Here is a 23,315-nt window from a genome sequence, read left to right as displayed (position 1 = left end):
ATTTGCTGTATAAAAAGCTAGTATATGTTCTTTCACTCTGTGGATGTCCAGGGATGATCCATTCAAGGAAAATCACTTAGTCCAACTTAATGAAGCCTATATTTTGGGGGGTACTGATGGAAACAGTGGTGCCACACTTGAAGCTATTATTTCCAGATAGATCACTATGAGAGTGAGAACCATGGTTGAATTTTCCCAGTGCCTCCAGTAGAACTGCTAGGGAACCATCTTGCTTTCAGGGGTGCAATAGGGCAAAACAGCTGATTTAAAATACACCATTTTTTTGTTTCCATTTCCAGGAACAGGAGCTGGAGGCTGGACTCCACTTGTACCAATACCAGTGGCTGCAGACTGAACTTGGACAGAGATTGAAGGTCACAGCTGTGGCCACCCAGGGAGGATATGGGAGCTCTCACTGGGTGACCAGCTACTTCCTGATGCTCAGTGACAGCAGGAGGAACTGGAAACAGGATATAAGGGATTATATTACAAAGGAACAGGTGAGCGCAGCTTCACCCTTGGGGCTGTAGGAAGACACAGTCCCTGGAACCCTAGAAGAGCGGGGCAGTCTAGCAGCATGGGTGCCTGGTGCCACATCGCCCAGCAGAGGAGTTGACTCAGTCACGTCGAGGTTGGTCTCCCACAGTTTGGCCAAATCCGGGAAAACGGCTAATCTGCCTTTGATGCTTTACAGAAATGTAACGATTTAAAGGAAAAGAAAGAGCCAGGAAATATGCACATGTAGAGTCGGCCATGCTGGGCCAGGCCAGGACAGTGTCATGATTTCATTCTGCCTTTGTGGACACCACAACTTTGGAGGACAGCAATTTTGGCTTCCGTTCTCTGCATGAGGTGATGACCTCTAGGAATCTGGGACAGAGAAAATAGTTTTACCAGAAAATAAACGATATGAAGGAAAAATAGTACTTAAATGGTACTTGGGGCTTCTAATTTTAAATGGGTCCTATTACAATAGAGATATGTGTGAGTGTGTGTGTGAGTGTGTGTGTGAGTGTGTGTGTGTGTGAGTGTGTGTGTGTGGGGGGGGGGGGGTTAAACCCAGGGGTGCTGAACCACTGTGTCACAGCCAAAGTCTTTATCAGCCTCTTTCCTTCTGAGACAGTGTTTCACTAAGTTGCTCAGACATTCGAGAAGTTGCTGAGGCTGGCTTTGAATTGTGATCCTCCTGACTCAGCCTCCCAAGCCACTGGGTCTTCTTCCTGATTTTAAGAGAAATTTTTCTGACACTTCTCCACTGAGCAGTCATGTACTCGTACCCATTTTCAGCAGCCAGCAAGAGCCAACCATCAACTTTTCATGAATTGTGCAAGCCAGTGTTAAATAGTCATTATTTAACATTAAATTACATGAATGTCTAATGAAGCGAGTTATGTTAAAAACAGTGGTAGTAAGGAATCAAAATGCACTACTTACTGTTTGTTTTGTGATGTCTTGCTATTTCCATGCACTCCAGTCTACTCACGTATCTCCTGGTAACCAGTGGAAATACTAGATGGTGGTTGGCTGCATCTTTGCCAGCCCAGTGCTAGTTAAAGATTCCTTACTGTTCTGGCTTTCAACCCGTCCTGGGCCACAGGGCTCTGGAAGCAGTTTCTTTACTTCTGTTCTCACACGAGGAAGCTGGGAGGGAGAAAAGGAAATGGGGAAGGAGAAAAACTATTGGGGCTTTTCCCTTCAAAGGGGCCCTTACACCAGGATTCATGTGTGAGAAGGCCAGGACACACTTACTGGCGAAAATAAGGATCAGCGGCTTCTACCATGTGAAGGAAGCTGTGGCTGATTTTTTGAGATATATTAACCCATTTATGCCACTTGGGTGTCACTGAGTAGATTACTTTTCCTATTACACCAATATTAGTTCAATATTTAGTTAATTCACTTACATTAGTTAAAACACTTTACATTCCAGTGTCAAACAACCATCCTCTGACTTCTCAAAGCCAAAATAATTTAAAATTTAATTTGCTTGATTGTTTTAAAGTACTTCCTTGGTTTAATACAGAGAACATATTTACTAATCAACTAAAACTCATCCACATTTTTTGGTATTACAATTCTTATTACACATATAGAGCACAATTTTTCATGTATTTGTATAAAGTATGTTCACACCAATTCACATCTTTATACATGTACTTGTTTTTTTTGCATTACAACTCTTATTACACATATACCACAAATTTTTCATCTCTGTTTGTATATAAAGTAGGTTGACCCCCAATTCAAGTCTTCATACATGTACTTTGGAAAATGATGTCCATCCCATTCCACCATCCTTGCTAACCCCCTGCGCCTTCCCTTTCCCTCCCATCCCTCTGCCCTATCTAGAATTCATCTATTCCTTCCATGCTTTCCCTCCCTAGCCCACTATGAGTCAGCCTCCTTATATCAGAGAAAACATTCGGCATTTGATTTTTGGGGATTGGCTGACCTCACTTAGCATTATCTTCTCTAACTCCATCCATTTCCCTGCAAATGCCATGATTTTATTCTCTTTTATTACTGCATAAAATTCCATTGTGTATATATGCCACATTTTTTCATCCATTCATCCACTGAAGGGCATCTAGGTTGGCTCCACAGTTTAGCTGTTGTGAATTGTGCTGCTATAAGCATTGATGTGGCTGTGTCCCTGTAGTATGCTGTTTTAAGTCCTTTGGGTATAGACTGAGGAGAGGGACAGCTGGGTCAAATGGTGGTTCCAATCCCAGTTTTCCAAGGAATCTCCTCCATACTTCTTTCCATATTGGCTGCACCAATTTGCAGTCCCACCAACAATGTATGAGTGTGCCTTTTTCCCCTCATCCTCACCAACACTTTTTGTTGTTTGTCTTCATAATGGCTGCCATTCTGACTGGAGTGAGATGATAACTTAGAGTGGTTTTGATTTGCATTTCTCTGATTGTTAGAGATGATGCCATTTTTTCATACATTTGCTAATTGATTATATATCCTCTTCTGAGAAGTGTCGGTTCAGGTCCTTAGCCGATTTGTTGACTGGGTTATTTGTTTTTTCGGTGCTTAGCTTTTTGAGTTCTTTATAGACTCTAGAGATTAGTGCTATATCTGATGTGTGAGGGGGTAAAGATTTGCTCCCAGGATGTAGGCTCTCTGTGCATTCCACATTTTATATTTTATATTTTAGTGTTTATTTTTTTTACTCATGCATTTCATTTACAGACATATTTATTTTATTTTCTACTGATTTATGAAAAGCAATAAAATATTTCTTAGGAAAACATTTACAAAAAATAAAAGGGCTCTTTGAATGGTACTGAGAGGGCTTAGTAGAGAATTCTGGGCAGGTTCCTGTGTTTCCAAGGATCAAAAGCAGCGAGGCAGAACCCAGGGAGCTGAGCACCATGGCCCGTGGTCTTGCCACTACATTTGTCAGTGGATTTACTAGCTCCCTCGTGGAAGAGCTGGTTATTGTTGAGATACTAATGGGTGAGTATTATCTTTCAACAAAGAAGTGAACACTCCTAGAGTGATTTTTGAAATCTCTGCTCCTTCTTCTTCTAGAGCTCCCATTGTTAGGAGACAGCCAGATGCAAATAGTTGGGAACAGAAGGTTAAGGGAATAATTTTATAAAATGGGCCCATTGGGCTGACACCCACATGCTTTGTTTTCCAAGAAGCAATTTACCTGCAGTCCTGTCTGGACTAAGTATACAGGATATGTCACATTCCTCAGCAAACTACCTGTTATCTGCAGAAGAAATGCAGGACCGAAAAAATGTCAATAAGAGGAGCCCACGTTACCCTGAAGGGGAGATTTTTTAGGACCGTCTTCATACACCAGATCTCAAAACTCAGGGAGATAAGGATAGTTCCTCCTAACCATAAAATCTGTAAAATATTATGATTAAGCATCAAATGAGAACCAGCATGGGCCAAGGTGACATAGAGTTGTCACGGGAGTGCGGACTTGAAAGTCTGATGTCATCCTGCTGTTAGTGAAGTCCAGAGGGGGGCTGGGTGGTAGCTCAGCGGTAGAGCACTCACCTAGCACATGTGAGGCCCTGGGTTCGATCCTCGGCACCACATATAATTAAATAAAATAAAGGAATTGTGTCCAACTACAACTAAGAAATAAATATTTTTTAAAAAATCAAGAGGTAGACCTGAGCAGGACTCTGGAAACTTCTCTGGGATCTCCAATAAAACTGGAGTGCAGGAGAGGCACACTGTCCTTGTGTCCCTTGTCAGTGTCCCTCCCCTCCCATCCCTTCTAATGGACTCCTTCCTGTTACTCTGAGATGCTTTGCAAGAATCAGGGTTTGAGGGGGGGTCTTCATGCTGCCCCAGTTTCCTGGAAGGCCCCAGCTCCATGACACCCTTTGAAGCCTGAGGTGGCTGAAGTGTGTTTCACATATAAATATAAAAAAATGACCCTGATACGAGAATATACCTTAGCTTTTTGTACAAAGAGTCAAATTGCTGAAAAGTTAGCCTCTCAAGATACCTGAACTAAAAGTTTCCCAAACTGATGGATTTTGAGAAGTGAAACCTATAACTGCTTGATAAAACTGATGCCATTAGATATAAATTTAAATATCTAGAAAATTGGATTTGACTGCTTAGTTTTGTCAACTGCTATTTCGTAAAATTTAAATAGTCAATAGTTACCATACAAAAGCAGATGGCGGAAATCTGTGCATTCTAAATAAGAACATGCTATAGTATTAATCTTCATTTTTCCTTCTAAAAAAATCCTTAAGAAATTATGTATTCTGTATTTATCCTGACAAAAGTCAAAAAAAGCAAAACAAACATCCAGAAAACTGTCTCCAAAAGCAGCCCCGTGAGCCTTGCCTTCCGCCTTTCCCTTGTGCAGGGAGTCCCTTGTCCTGAGGTTCTTGCTGCTCTAGGGACCCTGGTCCAGCTGGCTCGGAGCGTTCCAGCTCAGGGCCACCTCTCACCCTGTCGGTCCTGGGGCTGTGGGTGCAGCTTGGTGAGGAGAACCCTGGTCTTGGCAGAGGTGGCTGAATCATATTAAGGGTCTTTTTTTCTTTCTGCTCCCCACAAAAGCTTGCAATACATACTCGTTTCCAGACATGGACTGCTCTCTCCATAACTCAGATGCTGAAATCCTGGGCTGTGGATCTTCAAGTGCCCACCTGCTTGTGAGACCCCATTGAGAGAGTGGAAATCCGTCAACTGCTCTGACTGCAACACTGTCAAAGTGGCATTTAGAACACAGATCCTTATTGTACAAGGCGAAGTCAATGGAAACAGAGGGAGCTGACCCGACTGTTCCTTCTTTCTCGTGGTTGTCAGCCTTTCCCATGCTGAGCCACTGAGTTTGTTTCCTCCAAACATGGACTGCACTCATCTGTTGGTGGAGCCAAGAAGTTTTTTTTTTTTTTTTTTTGCCTAATACTTCCAATACAATTCATGGATGAGCATTTTAGAAACTATTTTTTAGCATCAAGCTACTTATTTCTCAATTCCATAGTTACTAGTATAAAGTACTTTACATTCTTCAAAAAGATAAATAAGTAAAAATGATCATATTGGGGAAAATGTTTAGATTTGGCCTTAAGATACTAAATGGTTCCTTTCAACATGAGACTTTGTTTGAACTCTGCAATATGTAATACATAATGCAAAATTCACTATTTTTAAAATCCAAATAGATATTTTGTAAAATCTTAAAATAATAATAAAATAGCTAAAAGTATGTCGACTCCTGGTGTAAATCACAACATTATATCAAAATGTTTGAGGAAAATCTTACAAAATTAAATTTTTCCTCAATTTTTTCATGAAACATAATTTTTTTTATTCACAGGGAGGATCCTGATGGAGTTACCTTATGTTTTAGATTAATTCAAATCACAATAAAAGGGCTTGTGAACCAGATTTCTATAAAGGTGTGTGAAGTACAGGGATATTTTTATCTCTAAATGCAAAATCCACAATTCTACTTATTTGTTCTAAAAGCTTTTAGGCATATATGGGCAAAGAGATACCCTATTTTTAAGTTGCCATTTTTTTTCTTTTCTTTTCTTTCTTTTTTTTCTTTTTCTTTTTCTTTCTTTCTTTTTTTTTTGACCAAGTGGCCCTGCAAATGCACTGTGGATGTTGAGGGCTGTGCACAGGCCAAAGCTCATAGCATCCATATGAAACATGTGCACGTGTTAGTGCGCAGACTGTCTTGGTAGCCGTGCAACTTTAGTCAAGGCTTGTCTGGAATGCACAGTGGAGCACACGGGAGAAGCTCCAACATCACACAGCTTGGACAGAGGCTGCCCTGAAACTGCCACATGGAAGAGAGATGCTCTTCTGCTCTGATTGTCTCATGTTTCTTTTCTGACTTCAGAGTCTCTCAGTCCCTGTCACAGCTCAAGTTACCAAATGAGACAAATAGAGTAAATCAGCCCAGTTTTCAGAATTGCCAGCAACCTTCAGAGAGGCAGAGTTAGGTGTGGTCTTTGTCCACCATCTGTGCCAAATTACAGAACTACCCCCAGAATCGGTTCTCTACTGGACCCGGTAGCCTCTTTCAGGCGAGTGAGCTTCTTTCAGGAGGGCTCGGATTTCTTCGTGCTGTCCCTGCTTCTCTGCAGGATGGTACTGAATGGGATTGTGTGATGGGGAGACATTCTGGTCTGTGCCAGCTCTTCAGGTTGCTCCTTGACTCTCACTATGTGCTGAGGCAGTTGGATCTTAACCCTGAAGACTGGTCGGCAGCTGCTCCTGAGTCCTGTTGGACTTCTTCATTAGTGTCCTTTTGGTAAGGCCACGTTCCCAGGGAACTGGTTATTATCCCCTGCTAATGTGCCCTATGCCACTTCTTGCTGATGGTGTAGCTCTGAAGTCTGACTGTGAGTCTTGTTCCTGGCCTGAGCAGTCAGAGTGGCCTTGGTTCCAGGTTTCCTTGGTTCTTGGTTTCCAGGTTCCAGTCAAGTCAATCTTCAGTTTAGATTCAAGTCAACTCTGAGGTCACATCTTTGTCTCACTTTGATGATCTACTGGGAACTCTGGGTCACAATGCAGAAGAGAAAGAGTGTTGGTTGGTTTTGTCTTGGCAATTCAGGCTCAGAAATGGCTTATCAATTCCACTTACAAATTATCTTCTAGAACTAATCATATAAGCCTACAAACCAGAGGACATGGAAGTGTAATCCTGTGTATGCCTGGGGGTGGGAAGCCAAGAACTAAAGTCTGCTTCTCTATGGTTCAGCTTTTCCTTCAGAATTCCTACTTCCCAGAGCCCAGGAGACTCCTGCCTGAGAGCAGGGGCTGTGCCAGGGAACCAGCCTCAAGATCTGGCCACTGGTGTTACCCTTCAGGACTGTGCCCCCACATATTCCTTCAGGACTGAGGTGCTCCTGGTCGCAGACATCCTGGCTTCCCAGGACTCTCTGTTCACCTCCCTAAGCATATCCAGTAGCAGCTGGTCCATGGCCCAGGGGCCTGTAGGGTCTCAACCAGCAAAGAGAACAGCCAGAACCTGCAGGATCCACAAGCTCCTGGACCCAAGAAAGAGCAAGAAGAAAAAAATTGGTCCAACTGATAAGAGAGAGGGCTGTGTGTGGCCCAGCTCGGGCGTAAGGAAGGAGGTTTGAAGGAGGGAAGCCCCCCGTGCTGGGGGTGGCCCCTGCCCAGGTCAGGGAGGTAGGAGACACAGTGTGGGACAAGCGCTCCCAGGCTCCTTCCAGAGAAAGGACTGGCTCCTTCAGAGAGGCCCTTAGGAACAGAATAAGGGACTTTCTGCAATGCATTCTCCCCCATAAAGGAAAGGGGATGGCATGTTTCTTGCAAAAAGTCAAGACCCCATCAGTCGTCTTCCAAGCTAGCAGCACTAAAAAGCACAGAGCACCTGAAGAAAACCTGATAGTTCACGGCATGATGCAGCAACAGAGGTGTGCCAAGTATCCCCACTGCCCATTCCTAATCGTGAAAAAGGAAGGTTCTGGGTGGCCATGCGTTTGATACCTTGGAGCATTTTCCTCAAACTAATAACAACTATTCTGTTGGCTAGTGCCCCTAATTGTTATGGTCAAAGTAGGCAAAGAAAAGGATGAAATTAGGGATTTGAATTCCCAGCTCAATCTCACACAAATGACCACAAAGATCCTACATCTGCCCTGGAAGAAACCCTCATCCCCTGCGACCACAGAGCTGAGATTGTTACAAACCCAACCCAGAACCCAATCCTGTGAATGGCTAATTACAGTGCACACTGAATTCCCATCATTGCAGAGTGTTTGCTGTGAGGGCATCAAATACAATACTGCATTCTTGGAGGGACTGGAAAAAGTAGCGCCCCCATCATGGACTTGAAGGACATAGGGGTGGTTTCTTTCGTATCCTCATTCAACATTCCTATTTGGCTTAATGAGAAAATAAGCAAATCTTAGAGAATGACAGTGGATAACCAGAAGCTTAAGAAGTGGTGACTTGAATTACAGCTTTTCTACCAGATGTGATTTCATTTCATGAGCAAATTAACACTTCCCCTGGTACCTGGCATGGGCAGGCAAGGCCACCAATACATTTTCATTGTCCTACCTCAGAAGCCTTGTGTCACAAATCAACTTGGGGTGGGGGGAGCAGAATCTTGATCTATTTTCCTTTCCACAAGACATAACACTGGTCCATGACATAGTTAACGTTATGCTGGTTAGACATAATGAATAGCAATCACACTACTTTTTTTGGTCAGGCACTTATGTATCAGGTAAAGAAGAGGAAATTCAAAATGAATTCAGAGTCCTTCTATCTCAGTAAAATTTCTAGGCATCTAGTGGTTTGAAGCATGTCAAGATATCCCTTCTAAGGTGAAGGATATACTGTATAACTGGCCTCTTCTACCAACAAAGAAGAGACAGAACTCATACTGTCCGTCTGGATTTTAAGGACAACATATTCCTCATTTGGATGTACCCCTCTGGTCCCTTTACTCACTGGCCCTAAAGGCCGCCAGTCTTAACTGGAGCTCAGAACAGGAGAAAGCTCTGCCATAGGCTCAGAATGCTGTGCAAACTGTTCTACCCCAGGACCACGTGGTCTAGTAGGTCAAATCGTGCTTGAAATGGCAGTAGCAGGCATACTGTGGAAAGCTTCTGAGAGCCCTTATAGGTGCGTCCCAGCGCAGACAGATTTCTGTGCAACGTTTGGCTATCCTCTTGAGATCATACTCTTCTTTTGAGAAACAGCTTGTGGCTTACTGCTAGGCCTCATCAGAGACTAGGTGCTAAAATATGTGCTTCCAAATTACCATGAGTTGAGCTTCCCATCACAAACTGGGTGTTGTCTGACCCACTAAGCCATAAAGTTGAGCATGCCCAGTAGCATTTCATCGTCCAATAGGATCTAGTCCTTGAGATACAAGTATGTTACACGAAGACACCAAATGCCCATGGTCCCCATTCCTGCTGCTTCTAACTTTTCCTAGTCTGCTCCCATGGCCTCACGGGAATCCCCTATGGTCAACTGATGGAGGAAGAGAAGACCGCGGCCTGGCACCACCCAGTAGCAGATGAGAGCAGCGCTGTGGTTACTTTCTAGAGCATCCCTGAAGGACAGTGGTGAAGACATTCTTTCCCGTGGTCAGATTTCAAGCAGTCCACCTGGCTGCTGATCTTGCTTGAAAGGAAAGCTGGTCACAGATGGGATGTCAGAGTGATCCTTGGCCATCACTTGGGAAGGTGGTCATGGATCCGAGCAGAGCATGGCTAGGAAACTGTTGATGAGGATGTCTGAGGTTTGGATATGTGGACAGGCCTCTCAGAATCATCAAGCATCATGAAGATACTTGTGTCCCATGTGACTGCTCACCAAAGTAGGATTTTTTAAAGGCATTATTTATTTAAAATTATTTATTTTAAATAAATAATGCCTTTATTTAGTTATTCTTTATGTGGTGCTGAGAATCGCACCTGGGTCGCGCCCATGCTCAGGGAGCACTTCACCGCTGAGCCACAATCCCAGCCCACCACGTAGGATTTTCATCATCTGTGGGTGCCAGTCAGCATCGCTTCCCAACCACCCCTGTCATTTCAGAGTAAGGTCATGAACAAAGTGGCCATGGTGGCAAGGATGGACTTGGTGACACGAACTTCTACTCAGAAAGGCTGACCTAACTTCAACCTCTACTGAGTGTCCAATTTGCTACCAGAGGCCAAACACAGTGTCCCCAATATGGTGTCCTTCTCCAGTGTGATCAGTCAACTCCCTGGTGACGACAGATTGGTTATGTTGAACCACTTCTGTCTTGGAAAGAGCAGTGTTATTAATGAAACAGAAATTAGCTCCAGACAGGAAAACGCCTTCTTCCATGCACACAGGCTTGCCCACACCTACATCTGTGGACTCAGGATGCTTTTTCCGCCATCATGGTACTCCATGCAACACTGATGCAGATCAAGGAACTCACTTCACAGCAACGCGCCAGGGTTCAGGAAATGCATTGGCCCATTCACGACGGGCTGACACACAAAGGAAGAACGAAGCATGATAGAAGGGGGCTGCACAGTGATGCAAAACGAAATGCCACTGGGTTTCCAAAATGACAGTGAAGACTGAGCCCAGTGCAGAAGGGCTCCATCTCTTTGAAATCCTTCCAACATTTGGCACATTATTTGCAAAGAAATCTCCTCTTACTCATTGGATACCCTCAGAATATTTACAAAAAGCATGAAAACAGGCAAGGACAGTTAACACAAAGGGGGTACAAAGGACTTGATCTTAAGGAAACCTCAGGTGCATCAGGATCACCTGGTGTCGCAGATGGATGTAAAAACATCACTGATTGCAGACATCTGGTACTGTGAGTTCTGTTCTTTTTATCAATAAAGCTAAGGGCAAATTCACTAACTTGGATTCACTTTCTCCAGCCAGTTTAAGGAGACACCATAACTCAAATTGCTGAGTTAACTGCACATTTTTTCCCCATGACAGCAATAACCTAACTTTAAAGAGTTTACAGAATGTTTTCAGTTTCTAATTTTATGTCCTACTCTTGGGGACAACACAGCACTCAGCTTAGGCGTGGAACACAGTGGCTAACCAGTACCTCTCTTCAGTGAATGAGAACGGAAGAACCTCGCAGAGTTCTAAAGAACATATTTGTTCATATGAATAAATTTTCTAAAAATTAAGGATTAGGAAAACAATTCATTCCCTTTATGTTCCAGTGCTTTGGAATTTATGCTAAATGAACTAAACTATGGTAAATGACAAAAAATGAACATAAGTTGAAATACTGGGTGTGCACAGTGCAGAACATTTTGGAAGAGTTGTTTCTGCTTTTTTCTGACCTGCTCATTTGGACGCTTCAGTTTGTCAGACACCCATCACGAGGACTGATCACTGTTCCTCTCCTTCTATACACAGACCATCTTTATACCTTCAGTGATGACCTGGAGGAAAAATATCCTAATGATTTGGCCAATAACCTTTTGAACAGGAGGCACAGAGAAAGACTCCATTTTGCACTCTGGAGGCTGAGTTCTGACCTTCACCCCCAAACTCTCTGTTCATGTGAAACCGTGCAACTCATCGCCATCCTGCGCAAGCCCTGAGTGAGCTGAGAGCTTATCCTCCGCAGAGTTCACAGGTGTGTGGAATGTGAATTGCTAGTTCTCAAGAAGGATCTTTGTGGCCACACAATTGAAAAAGTCTATAGAAAACACCAAGTGTGTCACAAAGCAGGTTAGCTGATAAAAGATGTTAAGATATATATGGTCATTTTGTAAAGCTGTTGACTCTTTATTTAAAATACATTTTTAAAAAGTCTTTCAAAATTCATAGTCATTAGATACTTTTTATCTATACAAAATTAGTTATTATGCTGTAGATGACAAAAAAGGTGAACCAGTAAAAAGAGACAAAGTCCATAACAAAGTTGAAGAAGCATAGGAATATTGAGTAGTTTTTTTTTTCTCACTGGGGAAAAACATAGATTGGGGTGTTTGGGGAGAACAGATAGTCCTACTAGGGAGTCCCTGGAATTTCATTATTTATGATCTCTTGGTTCTTTTTGAGATATAGGGAAACAAAGTAGACTGCAAATTAAATTGTTCCAACATCCTTTGAAAGATAACCAATTATTATTTCATCATATCACTTTCAATTATTTTGACTCATTTTTTTAAAAAAAAGTATTAAAATATATCAATATAGCTTACCATCTGAATGTTTAATAACCAGTTCCTACAACCCCTTCCCATCCTGGTACCAGAGGTAAATACTATTAATGGTCTTTGTTTCCATACATTTTTAATGCTATCAAAACCTATATATATATGCTTATTTTAAAATTCAATAGTTACTTCTGAAATATTCTGGAGTAGACTGAAATTGTTCACACCTCACGGTATATAGGAGGCACCTGCTACCCCATACCATCACCATCACTTTGTTTTAGATTGACCAATCAGATGAGTGAAAAATACATTACTGTGATTATTTAATGGGTCCAACTTACTCTGCTGATGATGGCCCTATATACCAAGGAAAACTCAATAAAATTTTATTAATTGGAGCAAAAAAAGGAGGGGAATGTAGAATATGTGCAATAGAAGTATTTTCTGTGTAGTAGAAAGATAATAAAAACTATAAGATCTTATTCAACTGACTAAATTTACAAAAATATTTTGAATGGACATTGAACTGCTGTCTAGAAACTTATGTGAAGATTATGAAATTTAGATCTCTGAGAAGCATGAAACTAAGAAGAAGAAGAATCACTAGAAATTACATATTTATTTCAGAAAAGTCCCACAACCTGAGACAGGTGTTTCTCCATTCCAGGGTTTGAGGAAGGTCTCCCATCCACTTTGCTCAACAGATAACACAGACACTTCAGTCTGGGCTGTGGAGCGGGCATTCCCAAATAAACCTTTAATTATATCAACATCCACCACAGAAAAGATGGGAGGAATGTCCTAAGCCAACAGGTTTTAGGTGAAACAGAACAAGAGGAAGGAAACACATGGGCCAGGAGCCGTGGGACTTGGGTTCTGGTCTCAGCTCAGTAACTGAGGCACAGTAAATGAGCTCCCAGAGCAGCACTGACTTCATAAAGCATGGAAGAAGTAGAATGCTATGCTGCAGCTCAGTGGCAGAGCACTGGCCTGGCACATGCTTGCTCCAGAAAAGGGTAATTCTACTGTCGATCTAGTGGAAATATGAACATGCTTTGTATCTTTCTTATGAAATGATATATAAAATAATAACATTTTAGATCAGTGGTTATAACTAAACAAAACATTCCAAAAATATAAAACATTCCTAAATTTCAAGGAAGGTAGTTATGCATCTCAAATTCTTTTTTTTTCTTTTTTTGGACTAGGAATTGAACCTATGGCTGCTTAACCCTTGAGGCACTGAACCTTTTTGTACATTTTAGTTGGAGGCAGGGCCTCACTAAGTTGCTTAGGGCCTCACTAACTGCTAAGGCTGGCTTTGAACTTGTCATCTCCTTAGTCTCCCCAGATGCTGGGATTATAGGTGTGTGCCAGTGCACTGGCTTTTCTCCTATTTTTAATCTCCCAAACAGCAACTTCCTATCTATCATGAGAACAGGTCAGGGCTTTTACCCTCAAGAATCCTTGGTCTCAGTTCCTACACATTTATATTTCCTCTTATTTGGGCTAATAAATGTTCATCCACTACCATGAGGTCTGGGCTGATCCACCTTCTGTCTAAGGCCCTGGGATGCACCTGGGGTGGAGACCAGGTGCTGCTACCAGGGGCAGAGCAGGAGAAAGGGACCTGCCTCAGTCCAACACCTTCATTTTACTGGAGAACCTCAAGAAGAAGCTAATACAGTGAACTGAAGAGGCGCCAGAGCCCTGGTTCGAATGATCACAGTGCTTTTGATGGCTCCCAGGTTAAAATTTTAGTCAGTCCAGTAGGGAGGTATCAGCAAAGTGTTTCAAAACTGAACGTCACATATGAGTCCTGAGAGTGCTGGGAATGAAGATGTGGCTCTAGAGCGCAAAGCAATGAGAGAATTTTTGTTTTTGTTTTATTCCCCTTTTATGCTTTTTATGATACAGGAGTGACTTTTTTGTCATGTCTAATTTTATTTCCAGTGCATTTCTGCACTTCATTGTGATTTTTGCATTTAAAACAGAAAATGCCATGTTAACTTATGGAAAGATGCAGGAAATAATAAAAAGATGAAACCCACCCACATCCCAACATGCTTAGGTTAGGAAATGCTATCCCTATATTATGCTATCCCTGTATTTTGAGGGGCTTTGGGATCCTCCACAATTGCATCTATTCAGGATTCTTACTGCTTTAATTACATTTTTATCAAAGTAGATGCATTGATAAGTGACATAAGTGTAGTTCTGAACCTCAACTAAAGGCTGTGGTGAGCCGCTTCTGCCGCTTCTGCAGACTATGGTCGCCATTACAAGATGGCGCTGACTCCACTGTGGTATGTGACAAACAACTCCTTATTTGGGAGAGTTGGCGCATGGTTTTTCAGCACCCTATGAGAAAGTTCCACGTGGCAGCTTCGCATTGGGGCTTGAGATGCTTTATTAAGGCTGGGAGGGGCATCCGAGGGAGTAGTAGAAGAAATATCAAGGGCCTGAATAAACCGCTGAAAGAAGATTCCCGAGTTGCGTCTTCCTTGCGGGCAAGGGGTCGCGACAAAAGGCCACCATGCTATACAATGCTACTGAAATTAGCTGAAAATTGTGTTGAGGGACTGTGGCTAGCTCAGTGGCAGAGTGCTTTCCTAGCACACGGGAGGCACTGGGTTTGATTCTTGGTACTGCATAAAAATAAAGATAATAAAGCCATGCTATCCATCTGCAACTACAAAAAAATTTAGAAAAAATATGTTTACATGATTCATTTTTATGGTGTTTACTTATACTTCATTTATTTTAACTTGAGTATGATAATCCAGCACTTTACAGTTTTAATTGTTCTACTTGAGTGAAATTTCAGTGAACTAAGTGAATTCTCTCTCTCTCTCTCTCTCTCTCTCTCTCTCTCTCTCTCTCTCTCTCTCTCTCTCTCACACACACACACACACACACACACACACACACACACTTTTTTTCCGGTTCTGGGGATTGAACCTTAACCACTGAGGCACATCCCCAGCCCATTTTAATTTTTTGAGATAAGGCCTCACTAAGTTACTGAGGCTGGCTTTGAACTTGTGATCCTCCCTCTGCCTCACAAACCACTGGGATTACAGGTGTGAGCCACCACAGCTGGCTCTATATTTTGCTGTAACCAAATGTAGGGGTTTGTCTGGGCCATGTGCCCAGTAGAACCTCTCTAGCAAGGGGCTTGTCATCTCTGAGATGATGATGAGTTAGAGCTACAGCAGAGTCACATTTACACCATTCCTGAATACTGGTCCATTTTTAAATTTTGTTGGTTTTGGTAAATAGAAAATCCTTTAGTACTTTGGGTTAATTACTATTTCCAAATTGAGATATAAAATAGAACATAATTTAAGTAACGGTAACTGTCGATAACATAAAACAGGCAGAGGTGGTAAGGAGCTGAGAGGCCCATTCTCGAGGTTCCTGTGAGTCGAGATATGACAGCAGAAAGAGTAGTCTCTAGCACTATATCTTCCTTACAAATGATTTCTTTTTTAAATGCTGGGACTGTGCACAGATGCTTCCTCAACTTATGGGTTTATACCAAAATGCACCAGAATTTCAAAATGCATTTAATATAACATCATACAAATAACATCATACATCACAGATTAGCCTTGCCCACCTGAAATGTGTTCAGAACACTTAAAGTAGTCTACAGTTGGGCAAAATAATCCAACACAAAGCTCATGTATTTTATAATAAGGTGCTAAAAATATCATGTAATTAACTAAAATACCACACTTAAAGGGAAAAACAGGATGGTCATAAGGGTGAACTTTCAAACAACTGACTCTAAAAAATACTTAAGGTGAACCATCATAAATAAGAAAACCTCTGTATTTTTACCTGGTGAGTAAGAGGGCAACAAACAAGACTCTTAGCCATGGGCAGGAGACTTAGAAAAGGAGAATCACAGAGAAAACCTTGCTTTGGCTATGAAAAGGAAATGAGTAGGAAGTCTACTCAGGGGCCTGTTTACCTGGAATGTTAATAGATTTAAATGCCCATAAGTCTTGGATGTTTGGCTCCTGCCCCAAACACCAGGCATGTCCAAGCTGTGCATCCAGGTGGTATACTACCAGAGTTGATGCAAAGACAAAGAGCTCTGGGGTTTTGCACCCAGTAAGCATTAAGTCTAGGGTGGGGACAATTCCATGGGGGCTCAAGTGGCTTGTCCCCCACAGATGGGTTGGCTATTTCTTGCCGTAGTGTGAGGAGTCTCCTAAGTGGATTCTTGTTGGCCTTGTTGGGCTCTGGACCTGTGATCATGCCCTAATGGATTAAAGAAAATATTTAGGGAGCTAAACTTAGCCTCCTAATCTGGCATGTCATTCACTGTCCACTTTTGGAGTCGCTCATGGATTCTGTCCTCTTGCTCTACAGCATCTCTCCCAATATTGTTGCCATGTTGTACAACATACACTATGCCACCAGTACTTTCTCGTTGGAAGGTACAGATTAACCTTGACAAGATCCTACTCAACATTTATTTTTCCATCCATAGCTGTAGTCTCTCAGTGTTTTTCTATTTTCTGATTCCTCACACTGTGGCAAGAAACAGTCAACACATTTGTGGGGGACAAGCCATTGAGTTGTCCCTACCCTGGATTTAATGCTTACAGGGTGCAAAGCCCCAGAGCTCTTTGTCTTTGAATCAACTCTGGCAGTATACCACCTGGATGCACAGCTTGGACATGCATGGTGTTTGGGGCAGGGGCCAGAGCTCCCAGATGCTCATAGGAGAAGGCATCCAAGACTCATGGGCATTTAAATCTATTAACATTTTTTTCTTTGTTCTTTTTAGATACACATAAAAGTAGAGTGCATTTTGGACATATTATACCTACATTTCTCCAAAGACTCCAGTCCAGCGGGTCAAGGTGGGTTTGCCTAATAGGGGCAATATCTAATGCTTGCATAGGACTTTCTCTCTCCACCCAATCTGCTTGCTGCTGAGTTATATGGCAGATGAAAGTTTCATGATGCTTCATGTCCTTGGGATCAATGCTGAACAGCATGGCCTATGAACTGGGTGTCAAGACACTGACAATCAGTGTGGATGCCCATCCATTACATTAGCTTCTCAAGACCTTTGAAAGTGGTGGTTTGAATAGCTCTCTTGCTAGGGAAGGCTACACAGATTAAGGCATACGTGTGCTCTTTGTTGTTTGGCAAAGGCCAATATGGTCAATCTGCCAGTCCCAAACCAGTTGGACAGTTCACTGTATTTTTCCTGAATGTGGCTCAAAGGACAGGACAGGAGGCGGGGAACACCTGTCACTGGGATGTTTCCAGGAGCAAGTCATTATATTTTAGGGATAATTTCTAAATTTCCTTCTCTGTCCTCTCCTCATCAGGTCCACTGCCTGGGTCCTGGCCAGAGCCTGCATCAAAGTCAAAGCACCCAGCTCCACATTTACAGGGACAAAGGTGAGTGCATCATAAGTGATCAATGTTTCCAGTTTCATGTCACATTTGTTGCCACAGGTTGGCTTCCAAGAAAACTTTACCCAGTAAAGACCATAGTCCACTGGCAACGATGCCATCAACAATGTGAGGCCATGGTGCACTGTCCAGTTAGTACAAATATCCAGCGACCAGCTCACAGGTACCACAAGCCATAGTGACTAATTCTATCTTCTGACTGCTCAGATTTTCTTCTGTCTCATGCCAGAAAGTATGAATAACAGGTTGTAATGCAAAATCAGTACAAATTCTTGAGTCCCCCCATGTGGACCATCTGTATATGAACAATTTCCAGGCATGGGGATACCCTCACACACTTGGGAGACCAGTGGCCCCGGGGCAGCCACCTGGGTGGTGGGAAATAGGTAAAGGCACCTATTCAACAGGCTGTGGGTGAGAACTCTGCCTTGCTGTAACACACGTGCCCTTTATGTAGGGGTCAGGGCTATACAAGAGTGATGCTGGTGACACAGGCCATCCACCCACCTCTACAGGCAGGCCAGTCCACGTCATGTCCAGTAAACCTTCAGACAGTGGCTCCACCTGTGGGGGTCACCTTACACTCCTAACAACTGCTGCTGTAAAGGCTGCATCTACAGTTCAGCTCCCTTCCCACCATGACAAAATCCTAGAAGTACATTTTCCATTGTTGTTCTTGCCGGAAGGCGAAGTGCATCCCATCTGCTTTACAGGTGACATCTAAACTACTTTACAAAAGAACAGCCTACTGAGATTTCGTCAGACCCTAAATGACCCAAGATAAGGGGACTACCACACTCAAGCCTGCTCTAGCCCTGCACCTGGAGGAGGAGACACGCTCAACACCAGCTCCCACTGCTCTTCCATATGAGAGAGAAAAGCATCCAACTACAGCTGCCCCCAGAGCTCTTGTCCCATCAGAGTGGGGAAATGAGGAAACCGAGGCAGCTCCTTTCAAGAGCCCACACTCACTAAAGACTGAGATCTAATCCTAGGGCCAGGATTACCTTCCCTCACCAAGCAGGGGAAATACAAAGCAAAACTAAACAAACGAAAAACATTCACATATTATACTCAAACAGCAGAAAATCAAAGGGTGGGGAAGTCATTTTCTAAAGTCCAGTAAAGAATGGTGATTATCATAGTTTAGATCTAGGAGTGTCCCCCCAAAAGCACAGATATTAGGTAATGCAGAATATTCAGAGGTGAAAAGATTGGATTATGAGTTCTGCAAACTTATAGGTAGACTACTCCTTTAGATGAATTAATGTGAATGGACCACTGAGAGCTAACTGCAGACAGATGGGTGTGGCAGGAGAAACCAGGTCACAGAAGGTGCCTTTTGAGTGCACAATGTAACATTAAGAAACAGTATGTAGGGCCCCAGGCTTCTCTCTCCACGCCCCCCCCCCCCGCCATCTTTCTGTACCTATTTATGTATTTATTCATTTAGACCAGAGATTAAATCTGGGGCACTTAACCCCTGAGCTATATCCTCAGCACTTTTAGGTTTTATTTTGACACAGGGTCTCAATAAGTTGCTTAGGTCCCTGCTAAGTTGCTGAGGCTGGCTTTAACTTGCAATCCTCCTGCCCTCCTGACTCAGCCTCTGGGATTACAGGCACGCACCACCATACCTGGTTCTCTCTGTTTATTGTCTGCCAAGCGCTAACCAGTTTCCTCTGCCATGCCCTCCACCATGATGTTCTACCTCACCTGCACCCAGGGATGGGGACGGCAGAACCCATGCCCTCCACCACGATGTTCTACCTCACCCTGCACCCAGGGACAGGGACGGCAGAACCCATGCCCTCCACCACGATATTCTACCTCACCCTGCACCCAGGGATGGAGATGGCAGAACCCATGCCCTCCACCACGATGTTCTACCTCACCCTGCACCCAGGAACGGGGACGGCAGAACCCATGCCCTCCACCACGATATTCTACCTCACCCTGGGCCCAGGGATGGGAACTGCAGAACCCATGCCCTGCACCACAATATTCTACCTCACCCTGCACCCAGGGATGGGGATGGCAGAACCCATGCCCTCCACCACGATGTTCTACCTCACCCTGCACCCAGGGACGGGGACGGCAGAACCCATGCCCTCCACCACGATATTCTACCTCACCCTGGGCCCAGGGATGGGAACTGCAGAACCCATGCCCTGCACCACAATATTCTACCTCACCCTGCACCCAGGGATGGAGATGGCGAACCCATGCCCTCCACCATGATGTTCTACCTCACCCTGGGCCCAGGGATGGGGATGGCAGAACCCATGCCCTCCACCATGATGTTCTACCTCACCCTGGGCCCAGGGATGACGATGGCGAACCCATGCCCTCCACCATGATGTTCTACCTCACCCTGGGCCCAGGAATGGAGATGGCAGAACCCATGCCCTCCACCATGATGTTCTACCTCACCCTGCACCCAGGGATGGAGATGGCAGAACCCATGCCCTCCACCATGATGTTCTACCTCACCCTGGGCCCAGGGATGGAGATGGCAGAACCCATGCCCTCCACCATGATGTTCTACCTCACCCTGGGCCCAGGGATGGAGATGGCAGAACCCATGCCCTCCACCACGATGTTCTACCTCACCTGCACCCAGGGATGGGGATAGCAGAACCCATGCCCTCCACCATGAATGTCTACCTCACCCTGCACCCAAAGATGGGGATGGCAGAACCTATGCCCTCCACCACGATGTTCTACCTCACCCTGCACCCAGGGATGGGGATGGCAGAACCCATGCCCTCCACCACGATGTTCTACCTCACCCTTCACCCAGGGATGGGAATGGCGGAATCAAAGTAAACTTTTCTTGCTCTAAGGTATTCTTGCCAGGTATTTGATTCACAGGGACAAAAAGTTGATTAACTTAGGGAGTATAGCTAATATTTCAAAGTTGCTAAATGGTAGAGTTTAATTTTTCTCACATAAAGAAATAAGTCTGGGAAGCAATGGGAAGGATATAGTATTTGACTGACATAGTGTATCCTAACATTATATTAGGCCCATTAGGCCCTATATATATGTGTGTTTGATTATTTGTCAATTAAAATCACTATAATCAATGAGCCTTAGACAATATATCAAAGAAAATAGAAGACAAAAATGAGGAAGATAGGAAGTTACAAGAGTGGCATCCATACAGATCCCATGGACATTAGAAATACAGTAAAGGTATACCACAAACAAGTCCATGTTCTTAAACTCAAGAAACTACAGGAAGTGTACTGATTTCTTGCAAGACAAATATGCTAGATTTAACACAAAAAGAAACGATCAATCTGAATAGAACTGTAACTTATCAAAGATACAGAACCAATAAGACCATGCCACCAGTTCAAGATAGGTTCCTGGTGAATCCTAACAAACATTTAAAAGAGAAATTATATCAATTCTCTAAGATCTCTTCCAGAAGATTAAAGCAAAGGAGCTACCTTCTAACTCACTGTATCAGACCAGCTCTAATGTAATAACAAAATCAGACAAAGATCAGAAGAAATCTACAGACTAAGTCATAAAAGAAGATAAGAAAACATGCAATGATATATTAGCAAATATGATCCAGAAACAGACCCACACCAGTACAGCCGACCTGTGTACAGTAAAGGAGCAGAGGGGACACAGCAGCATGGAGCAGAGTTCCTTCCCGCAAGTGGTGCTGCATGACCTGGACATCCCCATCAGCATTGCTACTGACACATGTGGAAGAGAGACTCAGAGAGAAAGGAGGGCGAAGGGGGAAGAAACACTCCTTGTAAAATAAGGGCTGGAAACTTAGCAAATTTGTTATAAATCACAGAACTCTGGATTCAATGTTTCCTCTTTGTAAAAAAAAATCCATTTCTATGCACATCAGAGGATGCATATTTGGTATGCATACCACACATGAATACTTGGGGTTACATCTGTACGTATTTGTGTGTGTGTCTGTGTGCCTCTGTGTGTCCATGTCTGTTTGTATAGAAATTCTCAAAAATATATTCTGCCATTGAACATTCATTGATTTTGGAATCAAACATACTAGAAATACCCAAAAATTCTTTGAATTTTTTAAAAAAACTTTCTATCCTGTTCTTCTGAATTCTTAATAATGGTATATTTTAATTTAGTTATTCGTTGTTGTTCAAGACCCTCTAACTGAAGATAATAAAATTAACTAAAAAAAATGATGAAGAAATTTCATTCAAAATTCACAAAAATACGTATAGAAGACATCTCAGTTCTGTGTCTGAGTTGATGCAAGGCAAGGAACTATTATGTGGGAAGCTGGAACTGCAGAAGGGAAACCTGAGAGTAATGTTCTCTGTGAAATAACAATTACAGAAATGATCCAAATTTCCAAAAGTGTCATATCAATGGAGCTAAACAGATCTACAAAGAAGCAGGTCATGTCTACATGCTAGGCAGAAACAACAGGACATGGACTAAGGTCTCCTGTGGCACGGTGAGCAGGTGGAACTAGAAGGAAGGATCTAGACAGCCTAGAAGAGTAGGGAACATGCTGGGCTAGAGGGTGGGCAGGGGTGTGGTGCTGCCTCTTCTTGCCCCTCCCCTGCTATCAGGATCCCTTTATGATGAGAGGACACAGCCCTGTGTGACAAAGGTCAGGGTATGACTCCTCATCTGAAGTGAACTCTCAGGACTCATTTGTCCAAACAGAACAGTACGATTCAGAAGATGGAGAATTTTCTCTTTCCTCTGAATAGCGTTATTGCCACATGGCTGAACCCCAGCTTCACCACCTGGACAATGGATATGATCCTGGCCTTTGTGTGTGGACTGGGGCTCTTTCTCCTGTTACTGCCCTGCCTCCAGGGTAATCCATCCTTCCCACCACCAAGGAGAAAGGGAACACTCAGGAAGGTAAGAAACCCTCAGGCCATACCCAACAAAAAACAGATTCTCTTTTGTCTCCTCTTCTTTCCATTTTTCCGAAAGAAATAGAGACAATAAAAAAAAAACATTAGGACAGAACAGAGCATCACTCTGAGACAGGAAGGACAGGGCAGGGAGAGGGTGCACTAGGGTTGCTCCTATCTGAAGCTCTCAGACCATCCACGTGGGGAGCTGCAGGTCCCAGAGAGAAACACACACTGGGACTCAGTGGCGAGGTCTGGATCCTGAGGGAGCTGGGAGCCTCTGGAGGAGGACAGGTCTGGAGCACTGCTGCATCCGTCACCTCCTGGAGGGTGTCTCTGGAGCAGGCCTTTCCTCTGTGCTGGGCTGAGGTGAGGGCTGTGCTGAGCTCTTAAGGCCTCCGTCACAGGCTGGCGTCCCCTGTGGCTCAGGGAGCACAACCCTGCCTGGCAGCTGAGAAGAGCCTGTGGAAAGGAGTCTGTTCCTGAGCCAGGATCAGTGACTGAGGACATGCATGGGGTAGTTTATAGAGAAAACCCCTTTTGTTTTCCAAAGGAAACAAATGAAGTTCTGCTACTTTAAAAATGTTCTCTGAATAAAAGGGTCCCCACTAGCTGTAGAAAGTGATGTTGTTCAGAAACATGGAATGTCTATAGCTGGTCTAGGACAGCAGAGGGAGAACTGGACCCCAGCCTCTTTTTTTTTTTTCCTATTGGTCAGCATCTGAAGGTAAAAAAAGAACAGAGCATGAAGAGGAAGAAGAGTGGCATTCTGAAAGGTAAGGCCCTACCCTTCCATTCCAGAGGTGACTTTCTATCTACTATCCCCAAGAACCAGAGCCATGTCCAAGATGATAAACTTGCAGAAACC

At 43.5% G+C, this 23,315-nt stretch overlaps 1 pseudogene; it reads left to right on the top strand.

The window, feature by feature from the left end:
* Positions 1 to 20,199, top strand: part of LOC101977423 (cleavage stimulation factor subunit 2 tau variant-like) — a 55,392-nt pseudogene extending 35,193 nt beyond the window's left edge.
* The last annotated feature ends 3,116 nt before the right edge of the window (positions 20,200 to 23,315 follow it).

This window comes from Ictidomys tridecemlineatus, chromosome 13 (genome assembly GCF_052094955.1).
Source record: "Ictidomys tridecemlineatus isolate mIctTri1 chromosome 13, mIctTri1.hap1, whole genome shotgun sequence".
In the NCBI taxonomy this organism is placed as follows: Eukaryota; Metazoa; Chordata; class Mammalia; order Rodentia; family Sciuridae; genus Ictidomys; species Ictidomys tridecemlineatus.
Note: the sequence above shows the minus strand (reverse complement) of the source record. Positions and strands in the feature narration are given on the sequence as shown.